The sequence below is a fragment of the Sinohyriopsis cumingii genome, chromosome 14 (genome assembly GCF_028554795.1).
Source record: "Sinohyriopsis cumingii isolate HCF-2022 chromosome 14, ASM2855479v2, whole genome shotgun sequence".
Classification (NCBI taxonomy): Eukaryota; Metazoa; Mollusca; class Bivalvia; order Unionida; family Unionidae; genus Sinohyriopsis; species Sinohyriopsis cumingii.
Genome location: NC_142974.1, coordinates 76,735,450 through 76,748,491, shown reverse-complemented (window position 1 = coordinate 76,748,491; position 13,042 = coordinate 76,735,450).

Below are 13,042 nucleotides of genomic sequence, written 5' to 3'. Positions count from 1 at the left end.
AGGAATATGCGCAAACGTTTTCGAGCATGGTAAATGGGCAGATGATTGTCATTTTAATGCAGACGACACATGCGCATTTGAATGTGATGGTGGCTTTGATAAAAACCCGAACATTACAGGAAATATCACATGCACATCATCCACCCAATGGAATATTGACCTAAGCTTACTATGCAAAGGTATGTTGTACTGTTGATGAAATTGTGTTGTATGTTTAATATCGCTTTGCTGTCATCTTTCACACGCAAATATACTTATGGCGCATAAAGAACAGTTAAGTGAATAAATATTGTCATTTATTCAAATAATCATGTTTCTGTGTTCCATAATATGCATTGTGAATGCTAATTTAGCGCTGAAGCAACATCTGTTTTCGCCAGTTTTGTATTCGGCCGATTTTTATTTTGTTGCAAAATAAATTTTGTCTTACATGGGAAACTATGTTCCTCAATTTTATCGTACTCTGTCTATCTTTAAACCTTATGCTACTTTCTGTTTTGCATTATTATTTTAAACATATTGCATGCATGTTGGATTATATTCCCATTATGAAATGGTTCATTTCAGGGTATTTTGCATGTCAGTCAATCTTCATGTACTTACTTATGATTCCGTATCTAAATTTACTTGTGTTACCTACTATTCTAATGAACATATTATATTACAGAGAATGACCGTGGTTTGATTCTTACGGTACTCGAAGGATTCAATACGAAACATTTATATACGATGCCTACTACTCTGGACGGAACTCCCAACCTGGATTACATCCGGTCACTTCGCCTTCCTACCAAAGTTCGGTTTCTCAGCGTAGACGGAGATTATAAGTTAAAACAAGCGTACGTGTACGATCAAAACACGAATGCCATTTACAAGGACGCCAACTTTTCTATTGTCCTCTCTGGAGACCATGATTGGACAACTTTTCACATGGGTACTTCAAAGGGTTATGTCAAATTGGCGGTGGATTGGATCAGTCATAACATCTACTGGACCGACCCACAGTACAAATGGATTATGGTTCAGTCACTCTTAGGCAATAATACATCCCTGTACCGTGTTCTCATTCATGAAAATCTAGAAGGACCTCATGCTTTGTCTCTCGATCCAGTTGAAGGGTACGTTCAAAAATTGTGGAGTTAATATATTAATGTAATCACTTCCATATCACATAAGTGGCCAAACTCCAAATCTTGTGCAGCTATATGTATATGTGTCGCGTTGTCGACTTTCTTAACAATGTTGCGTCCAATATTGACGAGTTCAAAAGTTATTTCCTAGTAACATATTTATTTTTTATTTGAAAATTGGATAACGTACAGTACTGGTTATATTTAGGTATATAAGCACACATAATACACTTAAAAAGAAACAAAAGAAAAAGGAAACGAAAAAATTATATATATATATATATATATATATATATATATATATATATATATATATATATATATATATATATATATATATAATGACCATGCAACATACTTGCTTGTTGACGTGAGCTGCAGACAAAAGATCTCAAGGATCAAGGAAAATATCAAGATACATTCGAGCATGATCACACATAAGGAACTTACACTTTCACATATCGGCACTTTCTAATCTGGAAACAGAAGCTAGCGTCAAAAACTTTCAAACGTTCTAAGACAGCAGTTAGCTTTATGTTATACGCAAGTAAGGATCTTTGATCAGAATTGTAATCTGCATCTTGACTTCAGAAATTTGAGACCCATGAAGTTCAGCTGAACTTATTACGAATACTATTTCTACTTATTTCTACTTATTATTGTAATTATTATTAATCGTATTATTATTATTATTATTATTAATATTATTATTATTATCGTTATTATTATTAATTATGTGAATGTAACATTTGTAAGCATTCTCTGCCATAATTGTATAGCTTGCTCCATATCCTAAAAGTTTTTGTAGGTACGACTATCCTATCAGTCTTGGTTATGTTTCTTCTTTTGCAACTTCGGCACTGAGTAAAATATAATTTTGTATGGTTTTGGTATGATTTTAATATATTTAACTGTATTCGTTGGAGCATTGTTGTGATTAGAATATGACTGTCATATATGGAAAGGTTATGAACGAACAGTGTTCCATTGTTATCTAAATTTCGATTTTTACTCGTCATCTGCTCGACCTTCATATTTGCCTCTTAGATGATACGGTGGCTTATATTATTTTCATTGAGAGTATCTTGCATGTATTAGATTAAATAATAACTATGAAATAATGACAGTCTACATCTGTTAACATCGTTCATTTTTGGACATTCCGATTTTAATTCGCTATAGACTACTTTTCCGGTGTCACTGATTTTTTTTTCACCTATTATGTCGATTGAGTTTCCTGTATTATATTGTATTCATTGATCTCAATGAAATATGTTCAGCTTGAATACCAACCGTCTGTGATGACATCAACCTTGAAATATATTTGACTTAAAAGTAATTGAACTTCTTAGTCGTTTCTTTACAAATATAGTTAATTTTTTTTAATTCGTCCTGTAAAATATGTTAAAGGAACAAAACGTACTGACATCTGTTGTGTATGTATTATTTAGTTTCATGTTTGGTGCATCAAGTATGGAGTTGTTAATTATGGTGTATCGTACTAGACATAGTTTAACATAGAGGGAACTATAGTATTACTGTGATGGATGGACAGACGGAATAAGGATGTTCACGATGCCAATATATCTTTGAAGTGATGAAATCAAGAACAAAACAATTAAATTTGTTATAAGAGCTATCACTAATAATGCAAATAAAATAAATAAAACAAATTAAATTGTGGTAATGATTTTGCACTTCTGATTTATGATTTGATTTTCTGCTTGAAAGGTTTATGTCATTACATGCAATAATTATAGGCATATTGACTCTAAAAATATAAATTAATGTTAAAATCTGTCCAGAAGGTCTAGACGATGCGCGCACAAGAGCAATCAACTTTGGCAAAGACGCTTTGCTAACTTATCAAGAGCCAGTCAATCAAACTCGAACTGTTTAATGCTATCGTGCAAACACGAGAGATAATTTCAAGAAGAAAGTCTCAGTCCTTAGTTAAAACAGTGCTACCTTGTACGCTCCAGAGGTCGTCTATGTAGTTTCCAGTTTGGCATCAATCACTGTGAGCAGTGAATGGGCTTAACATATTACGAACGTCTGGTCGCACTCTCTGCAACCAGACGTTGCCTTTATTTGGACGTATCTGCATGCAATTAGTCGACACATTTCACTGTTTTATAGACTGCGAGTCGTAAAGGTGTGGCGATCGAGTTGTCTGAGTTATTTTTGATATAGTCTTGTATTTTTAGCTGGAAGATAATCTCAACACTGGTTAGAGCGCAAATGGCTATTAAGCATTAAGTCAAACGTAGCTTTAAAAGACATGCATTAAATTATAAACTAAAGGTAAATCAGGCAAGATAGATATAGGAAACCATTTTATAAAAATAAGTGATGAAACATTTAAACTTTTCTCGGACTATAAATAAGTTTTGATAGCACGAACGATGCGAGTATCGATGCTTTCACGGAGAAAACGAAAATGAGCCTTCATAATAAGCAACCAAATTGTACAAAGCCTAACCGAACATTATTCCCTACACTACAGCCTACTCTTCTGGAGCGATATAGGGACTTACACCAAGATCGAGGTGTCCAGTTTATCGGGTCGAAACCGGAAGTCTCTGATATCTTCCAACCTAGCGAGTCCGCACAGTCTTGCTGCTGATCACGCATCCCGACGCCTTTACTTCACTGACACTGGTAGAGGAAGCGTGGAAACTGTCACCTACGAGGGTAGGGATAGAAAAGTCTTTCATAGGACAAGAATCAGCTACTTCTTTGATATAGTAATATATAAGGTAAGCAAAGCCGATAGCTTCTGAGCAAAGTTTATATATATATATATATATATATATATATATATATATATATATATATATATATATATATATATATATATATATATATATATATATATTTACAGACATAAAAATGTTCCTAGATAACGCCAATTTTACTGTGATAGCTTATTATGTAATTTATTCATAGTCCATTGCCTGTACATATCACAATGCTTATGAAAGAATCCTCCGAATTAGAAAGAACATAACATAATTTCGTATGCAATTTTCTTATTTTATGGATCTGATAGATCGGAAATCTGTTATTATAGCTAATAGTGTTTTGACATAATGAGATTAGATATCCGTTCAAATTATAAATCAATTTGTTTCCATTAACACATATGTTCTTCAATGATACATGAATTTTACTTCCATGACAAACTCTTAGAAATGTCTTGATTTCTAATATTTTTAATCGAAATAAACCTAAGCTTGTTCTGAATTTCACAAACATAGTAAATATGATGAATTGTTTACTTGGAATGTACTTCTCATCCGGCGATCTTAAACTCGAAATAAAGTCTCCATTTAGTAGACGATTGATAGTAGAATCCTGACAAACATATACCCGACAGAATTGACAATTTTTCAATAATCAGTACTAATACGATAATGAGGAGGACATAATGGAACCATTTTTACATGGCTGCATGATAAAAACCTGGTACAACGTGATGCACATGTTTAGTCATTTTGTCACATGTATTATGTTTAACCATTATCTTTTTCTTCATTATAAAATATTTCTCAGACCTGTTACCCATAATTAGTGTATGTAAAGTTAATCAATGATTTCTAATTATTCCCTTGAGATGTTGTGGTAATTCTTAAAATTCTTAATATTGGATTTCTTACTTGCCTTTCTCTCAAAACTGGAGAATGATAATAAATATTATTGTTTTTTCTAACCACGTTCCTGTTCGTTTTCAGGATTATTTGTATGTAACCGATGCGCAATATGGTCGGCTTTATTTCTTAAATAAGACGAATGGTAAGGAGTTACAAAAGAGTTTGCACGGAGAAGGTACGACTTACGTAGGAATAACTTTCTTCGATCCTGATGCCCAACCCACATCTGCAACAGGTTCGGATGTTAGTCTCTGCTCCGACAGACTTCTTTGAAACAGGATTTACACCCATTTTTCTGTCTCTCTGTCTTGCTCTTTCTGTATATCTCTGTTTCTCTCTCTGTCTGTCTGTCTGTCTGTCTGTTTCTCTCTCTCTCTCTCTCACACACACACACACACACACACACACACCAGCGATACACTTTCAATGCATTAGATTTACTGTTTCATGTTACAACATAACACTTGTATGCATGTATGTTTACTTTAGCCCACTGTGTAAACTACGGTTGCGGACATATCTGTGTGACGGAAAAAGATGGCGCCACCTGCCTTTGCAAAGACGGATACACCATCAACCAAGACATGAAAACATGCTCATGTAAATATATTAAGTAAACGTGCCGAATTATATCAGGAATAATTTATGTTATTTATTTATTTATTTATTTAAAGGTATACTGCTCCGGTAATTTGTGCAGATCTTAATGGAAGAAGCTAATACAAAATTTATGTATCTGGTAGTGTCATAGATTTTGCATATCATAGATTCTGCGTGTATATAAAAAGATATATTTGCTGATCTTTATAAGAAATTTGCAGTGCGAAAGATAACATTTTTTGTTATCTACTCCTGAAATACACCAGCTTTAAACTTAAAATTGATTATGGTTCGCATGTTATATTCTTTTTCGTTAAAAATGCAAACTATAAGAAGAACAAATGTAATCATGCCATTTAAAGATGTGCTAAGGATATTGCTCAATCTTTCATGTTACTCCATACAAAGCACAGAGTAAATTAAAGTCTGTTTTATGGTAAGTTTCTAACTGTTGGAAACTTAAAATTCTTGTATTCCATATACGGAATGTATGTTCAGTGCATGGATAGTATTTAATATCGAAAGTTACGATATTAAAGGTATTGCTTACCTAAATGATTACGACCAAGGAAAATCGCTTAAACCTCCTTTTATATGACAGTTTAACCCTGTCCTGCTTTAAAATTTCAGTGAATAATGAGTACTTTCATCGCGGGCTGGTGTACAGTAATGAAAGCAGTATTTGTATTGTGGATATTAGAGCTGTCACAGATTTTAAATTCAGTCCCAACTGTGTACTGACAACTAATGGCACAAAATACATGGTTCTTGATACGGATCAGAGACAGATTATTTTCGCCAACCACACGGCTATTTACGCGGCAAGGGTAGATAATCCCAGCCTGTTTCGATTGACTCAACAATCTGGAATAATTAGTGGTAAGATTGTCTATACGTTCGTTATTTACGTTAAATGTTATGCAATTTATATCTTATGACATTTTATTGAATAGTATATTCTCCCGACGTTATATTTTTTGTACGGAAAGTTTTTTTAATACATGTCAGGATGGGAAAAGGCACGTGAATTTTTTAGTGATTTCAATTGTAAATAACAGTCGACCTCAAAGCATAATAAACCCAATAATGAACAAATACTGGACTTGTGTCGTCTGTTCAGTGGGTAGAAGGCAGGTGCTTAATCTATCTATTTATCTATCTATCTATCTATCTATCTATCTATCTATATATATATATATATATATATATATATATATATATATATATATATATATATATATATGTTGTAACGGCTAATCCTACACGATTAATTATGTATCAATCCTGTCAATGACATGTTTACGATCCCGGCGACATTTTGTTCTGATATTATCCAAATTCCAGTGTAGTACGAAACAGCATATATATTGATGGTTTATTTACGTAGTTTCCGTATTGTTATAGCTACAACAAGGAAACTGCCAAAGGCTTTACATTGGTATTTAATGTGTTAATCCAAAGATAAACAACAAATGTATGTGTGTTGACAAACGACAAATATTAGCTAGTCTTTCTTCCGTGATTTAATGGTACCATACACTGATTACATAATCAAACAATAAGCAATATATGTCGATTAGTGTATCTACTTACCAACAACACAAAACTATAGCTCAAAAACGGAATATATAGATGCATCAATTCCGTTAATTTTTTCACGAACAGTTTATACTGATGTTTCTTCTGATGACTCACCGAGGTAAAACACAGGGAAAATGGTTGAAAAATGTTAATTTTTAGCTGACACAAGACCCAGGGCCATGGAATTTTCTTACCTGGTATTGGTTACGTCACAAAAGATTGAAGAGAACTATCGCATGAGAGAGAGAGAGAGTCAGTTATATGATGGTATAATTTCAACAATATACAAAAAACAAAATTGCCAAATATAAGGCAGTGAAGTTAGAACATTGTGTGATTAATCTATATACTGCTTTTGAAATATTTGTTTAGGTTTAAGGTATGGACAAACCAATACGTGATAGTTAGACAGATAGGTAAAGAGTATCTAGTTTGATATAGAAAAGACATTCACGAAATTAAGGAAATAATAATAATTTCCTTGATTGCATTTCTTCGTTAAGGTATGGCATGGGATGGATACGACAGAAATTTGTACTGGACTGAGGAGAACACGGGCATAATTTGGAGACTGTCTGAAGGATCAAAAACTGCACAGATTTTCATAAAAGGTCTTAATAGACCACGTGATGTCCTGGTTCTGCCCCATGAGCGGTATGATATTTAGACATATTACTATTCGTTATATATATATATATATATATATATATATATATATATATATATATATATATATATATAGTCATGTTAGACTAGGTGTTTACATTACCGAAACGTTTTTTCATCGACACTAGCATTATTACCGTACAGAGCAACAGCATGCAAATCAGATACGTGGGATCTTTTCGACCTTGACCATTCCACATACATCGCAGAGTTATATTGTATGTTGGAAACTATCGATAGTTTATATAATATCCTATGACCACATTTCAATTCATGAGTTTATCTTTAATTGTGGTTTGGAAGCGTACGTGTCTATACCACTGCAAACAATTCAATGACAAATGTTGTTCATTTGTAATTATAACTGTTGATTGTTATTCTATAAGCAGAAAAAATTAAAATAACTCGTAATCGGATAATTTAAATAAATTATTCGCATAATTCACGTTTTGTTTCTTAACTTCACAGACTGATATACTGGATATCAGACAGAAACGGGAGCACAATAGAATCTTCTAAAACGGACGGCAGTAGCCATCAGATGGTCCTAAACTCAGCAAACTTAGTTGACCCAAGATCACTCAGTTATGACCCGTATGCAAAGAGGTGAGTCAGGAAGATACCGTGTCTCAGACTATCTGGCCTAGTTCTTAAATTGGCTTCATTAACATCGGATTCTTGTCATTCATTTATTGTAGTAATCCTTAACATACAAGAACGACATGGTAACGACATTTTACAATGAACGGTGTACAGGTTTTATTTGTTTCAGTTCATGATAAAGACATTCTTCAAGGGCAGCTTTACATCTCTTAGATTATATTTTCCACCTTGCCGTTTCAGTAGTCAAATGCATATGTACCAAATACGTACACGGGACATATTGAATGAACATTGCATATTATACCTCTTCAACCCTCAGGTCTTGAATGTGTTAATAAGTTTAATTAACATCATTTTCATCCACCTCGACAAATTATGTTTTAATTATATCTATATAATGCAGTTTATACCATGTGATATCTATCTGTCGACTTTTATTACTTAGACAAGAATAATTTTCACTGGCATTAGCTTCAACGTCAATGATTTATCCGATGTAACTGTTGCATAACCTGCCGGACCATCGTTTCCTCGTCAGGTTGTTAAAACAATACCGTATAACACTCATTGTGGATACTCTAACCTGCCAGCGCAATACAGTATACAAAGGTGATTTTACACTAGCTTGATTATTTTTCTTCTTCATACAAACCTTAAAACAGACGAAATCTTTTCGACTAAATCTTTTGTTATTGGAAGTATGTCTCGTACACTTTTTATCGAATATTGTAGCTAGACACGTTAATAATTAAGACATGGTGCTAATTATTTGGAGACAATAAACTGAACAGACAATGGATCGAAAATCGATTCCAGAATAATAAAGTGCATACAAATGTCTATACTTGAGATCGTATATCAGTAACAAATTTATTTATAATTTATAAACATGACGAAAATTAAGAACGCCATAATCACTTTACCATCGATCGCAGACAAAAGTAAAGCACATTTAAATAAAATGTATAAAATACTATATGCATCTGTCTTATCTTATGTAAAAAATAATTCTCTCTCCCACATTTAGCACTGCAGACTTACCATCACAATATCAATGAAAATTAATCATTGCGGTAAGAATGCCTACCAACCTTGGATTTTAATCTAAATACAGGACAGAATCCCTCGTTCCCTTTATATGTACCTAGGTTTAACTTGGACAGTTCATGTCAACCACATGGTATCATTTTTTTCATTTTTTATTTGGATTTTAACGTAGTTTTACAATTTTTTCTGTCACATAGCTAAGATATCAGCAGTGTGGAAGTTTATAGTGATGTCTAGATTTGGGGCATCATGCCGCAGACATGTAGCATGATGTCTCAGAAACAGTAACATTATCCTGACACCAGGCCGACTAATCCTAACACTAACGTCTTAAGTATGATCGCCTAGAGAGGCAGTTGTTAGTACCATTTATATGTCTTTGGTATGTCTCTACCGGAGTTCGAACCAGCGACATCCAGCATCCAAGGCGGACGCTCAAACCACTAGGACCTCGGAGCGGTAGACAAGGTGTTTATCCATGTTACATTTAAAGACCATTAATATTAAACATATAATTAAATCAGTGTAAGATTTCTTCGTCATCCACTCTTTCTTTCTTTGATAAATACATCCGTATGGATATTAGTCACACAAGACATTTTTCAAAATACTTAAATTATTGTCTCTCTTTTCAAACATAATTTTACTTCTATTGCAGGATCTATTTCCTTGATAGTTCACATCCAGAGCTTAACTATGTTATTTCTTGCAAGCTTGATGGATCAGATCTGTACGATTTTCTTTCAACTCTTGAAATACTTGAAAAGCTGGAAATATACAGGGTAAATGTGCAGTCTTATGTAGTGTGTATGCGGGTAGTATTGCTATTATTCCTATTATTGTTTTCGTTATTATTATTATTAGTAGTAGTAGTAATGGTAGTAGTAGTATTAATGCGTTCGTCTCAAATAATATTTCACGACTTAGATTGAATTTCAGTAAATGTTAAACAACTCCTTCCCTCGATTATAATATTAAGTATTTCAATATTTTCAGTAATGCCCCACACGAGTAATTTCACTTTACAAATAACGTTATCGAAGATAGTGCTACATATATAATTCAGATTTCATTGTTTTGCCTTAAACACTTGGCATATCTTATCTCGATGTTTATATTTAATCATTCTATTAAATATTTTAAAGCTTTCTTTAAATGGGTATTATATGTTTGCTTGTCCTGAGAAAGTATTGTTGCATGCCCCCTTCTGGTCTTTCTTGCAGGGACACTTGTTGGTGACTGCTGAAGATGCCAACGGAACATCATTAGAATCTTATTCCATAGACTCTAAGAGCAAAACAACATCTGGCGTTTTTTCTGGAAATATTTCAGCTATAAAGGTTTTTGATGAAACATTTCGTCAAAATGAAACAGGTAAATATTACTTGGTAAACCTTTCTTAAATCTCTTAACGGTCATTTCTTTACTGACACAACTATAAAAGTAACTAACAGAAAAAAGCGAAACCAGCAAGTTTTATATAACTTCAACAAATGCTTTAATTATCTAAGTAATAAATATAAATTTGGGATCACTTATAGTATTATGAATCGAATTCAAACTAATCCTTATAAAGGTCTATGAAAGTCCTAAATGAATGAAAAGTTACTGATAATGTTCAAAACCGGAAATGTGCAGGTCTTTCAAGCACCTTGATGTTGTCAGGATGACGTTGTCCATAAATCCTTCCAACAATTTGTCACACTTCCAGAATAATATTATGGTCCGAATAATGGGCACCTTCTGCTTCCACTGTACAGTCCAAACAAATGTCTTTTCATCTCGAATAACATCTAGGTACAACATACAACAAATATTTAGACTTAGAACAGGAGCAAAAAGAAAGGTCAATGACTCCAAAATTGGAATGAAACTTATTTATATTATTCTTTCTATATGCCTCGTCTATTGCGACTATGATTCGCAATATATTCCACGTGACAAATAGCACTAGACATTTTGCGTAGATTTGGCGTATTCATGTGCACTAGACCAACCATTGCGAATTTGAAGAGTTATTCTAGACACTTCGAAAACCTATCGGACACTGTAAAATTAAGCCATAGGCGCCACTAACTCCTATTATTACGATTATTTTCATTCATCATTCTCAACAAATGCAAAAGCATCTATATATAGGTCGTATATAATTACACCTCCAATAAGATACTCATGTGTCGTATGTAAAAATATATAACTAAATATATTATGTACGATTCACATATATGAATAAAATGGGGGAAACAATTAGGTAAAATAATATACCAATACTTATGCAAATATAGATATGCAAAACACGTACACCACTAGGACTCAAACTATGTAAAGATCAGCAAAATCAAACATTTGTGGAAAACTCAACAAATGAATTATTTCTCTAAGCTACAAAGTGAAATTTTTTCGGAAGCTTAGATTATTATGAAATAAGTTATATTTATTTAAAATTATCTTTTTACAGAATGAAACTTTTTTGAATGTTCATGATGTTTACGACCGAAAATCATGACCAAAGTCAGGCAAGCAAGCCCTTTGGTACATAACCCTCAGTCATAAATAAAAATACATACATACAATGTTTCGTTCCATTCCTTCAAGAGGACGAGGACAAATGATTTTCATGTGCTGTAGCAAATATTCTTCTTAAAGATTTCATTAATTTGTATTCTTAATTGCTGCATTAATTGGTTATTTGATCAATAATATTGTCTCAGTTTATTCAATTTTGAATATGAAGCAGTTAATAGTGGTCTCGTAATAATATCGGCACACTAAATATCACGACATTTTCAATACTGAAGGTGCAGTTTGTCATCATTCATGTATGTTTTGTCCTGTTTTATCACTATAATGTGATCTTATAATGTAATAAAATATACAAGAACATTTTGTGTGTCTGTCTATGCCAAACCAGCACTTAACGATATGCCGATCGATACAGTGCTGATCTCAGCAAGATTGTTAGAATCAAATGAACCTTTATTCTCATTCATACATCACTGCTTCCATCAAACGTCTGAGATTTTTGTATAAATCTTCATTACAAACATTTTAGGAAAGAAATAAATTTGATTTACACAAGCAATTATCAGTATAGAATTTTATTTTTGCTACTTGCAGAATCATAATAGGAGATATGAGACGTCATTCTGCAGTATGTGTAAGCAACTTCCGTAGTAACGTTTCGTATTAAAGCTTAGTTCTTATTGTAGGCATTAGGTCGTGGGACACAACAACACTTGTATGAACACAGTTTTGAATATTAACCTCCTTCTCAGTCTTAAGTTGAAATTTTATTTCAGGGCCGTGTTTCACTTTGAATGGAGATTGTGAGCAAATCTGCATAGCCAACGGAAAGTCGAGGATATGTGAGTGCACCTTTGGCTTTAAGCTGGCAGGAAATGGAAAGACCTGTATGTCAGGTAGGTAAATTAAAGATAAAAACAGACTCTTCGCTGTCTGTTGCAGACACACATTCAGAGAACCAAATATGCTGTTTTGTCATCCTTATATATCTTCCCCAGAGACAAAAAGTAAGCTTAGCAGATATATTTAAAAAATGTTTTGTGTAAATGCAATTCGTGGTCCCAAACGCAAAATACTTAACATTGGCAATTATAAACACTCCAGAGTAATTGCTAGGAATGAAATGAAACATAACATTTTTTATATGTATTCTTTTACATGTGCATTTCCTGGAAATACGATTAATACATAACATTTGTTTCTAATGACCAAAATTTCTTTTATAAATTGAAAGGTCAC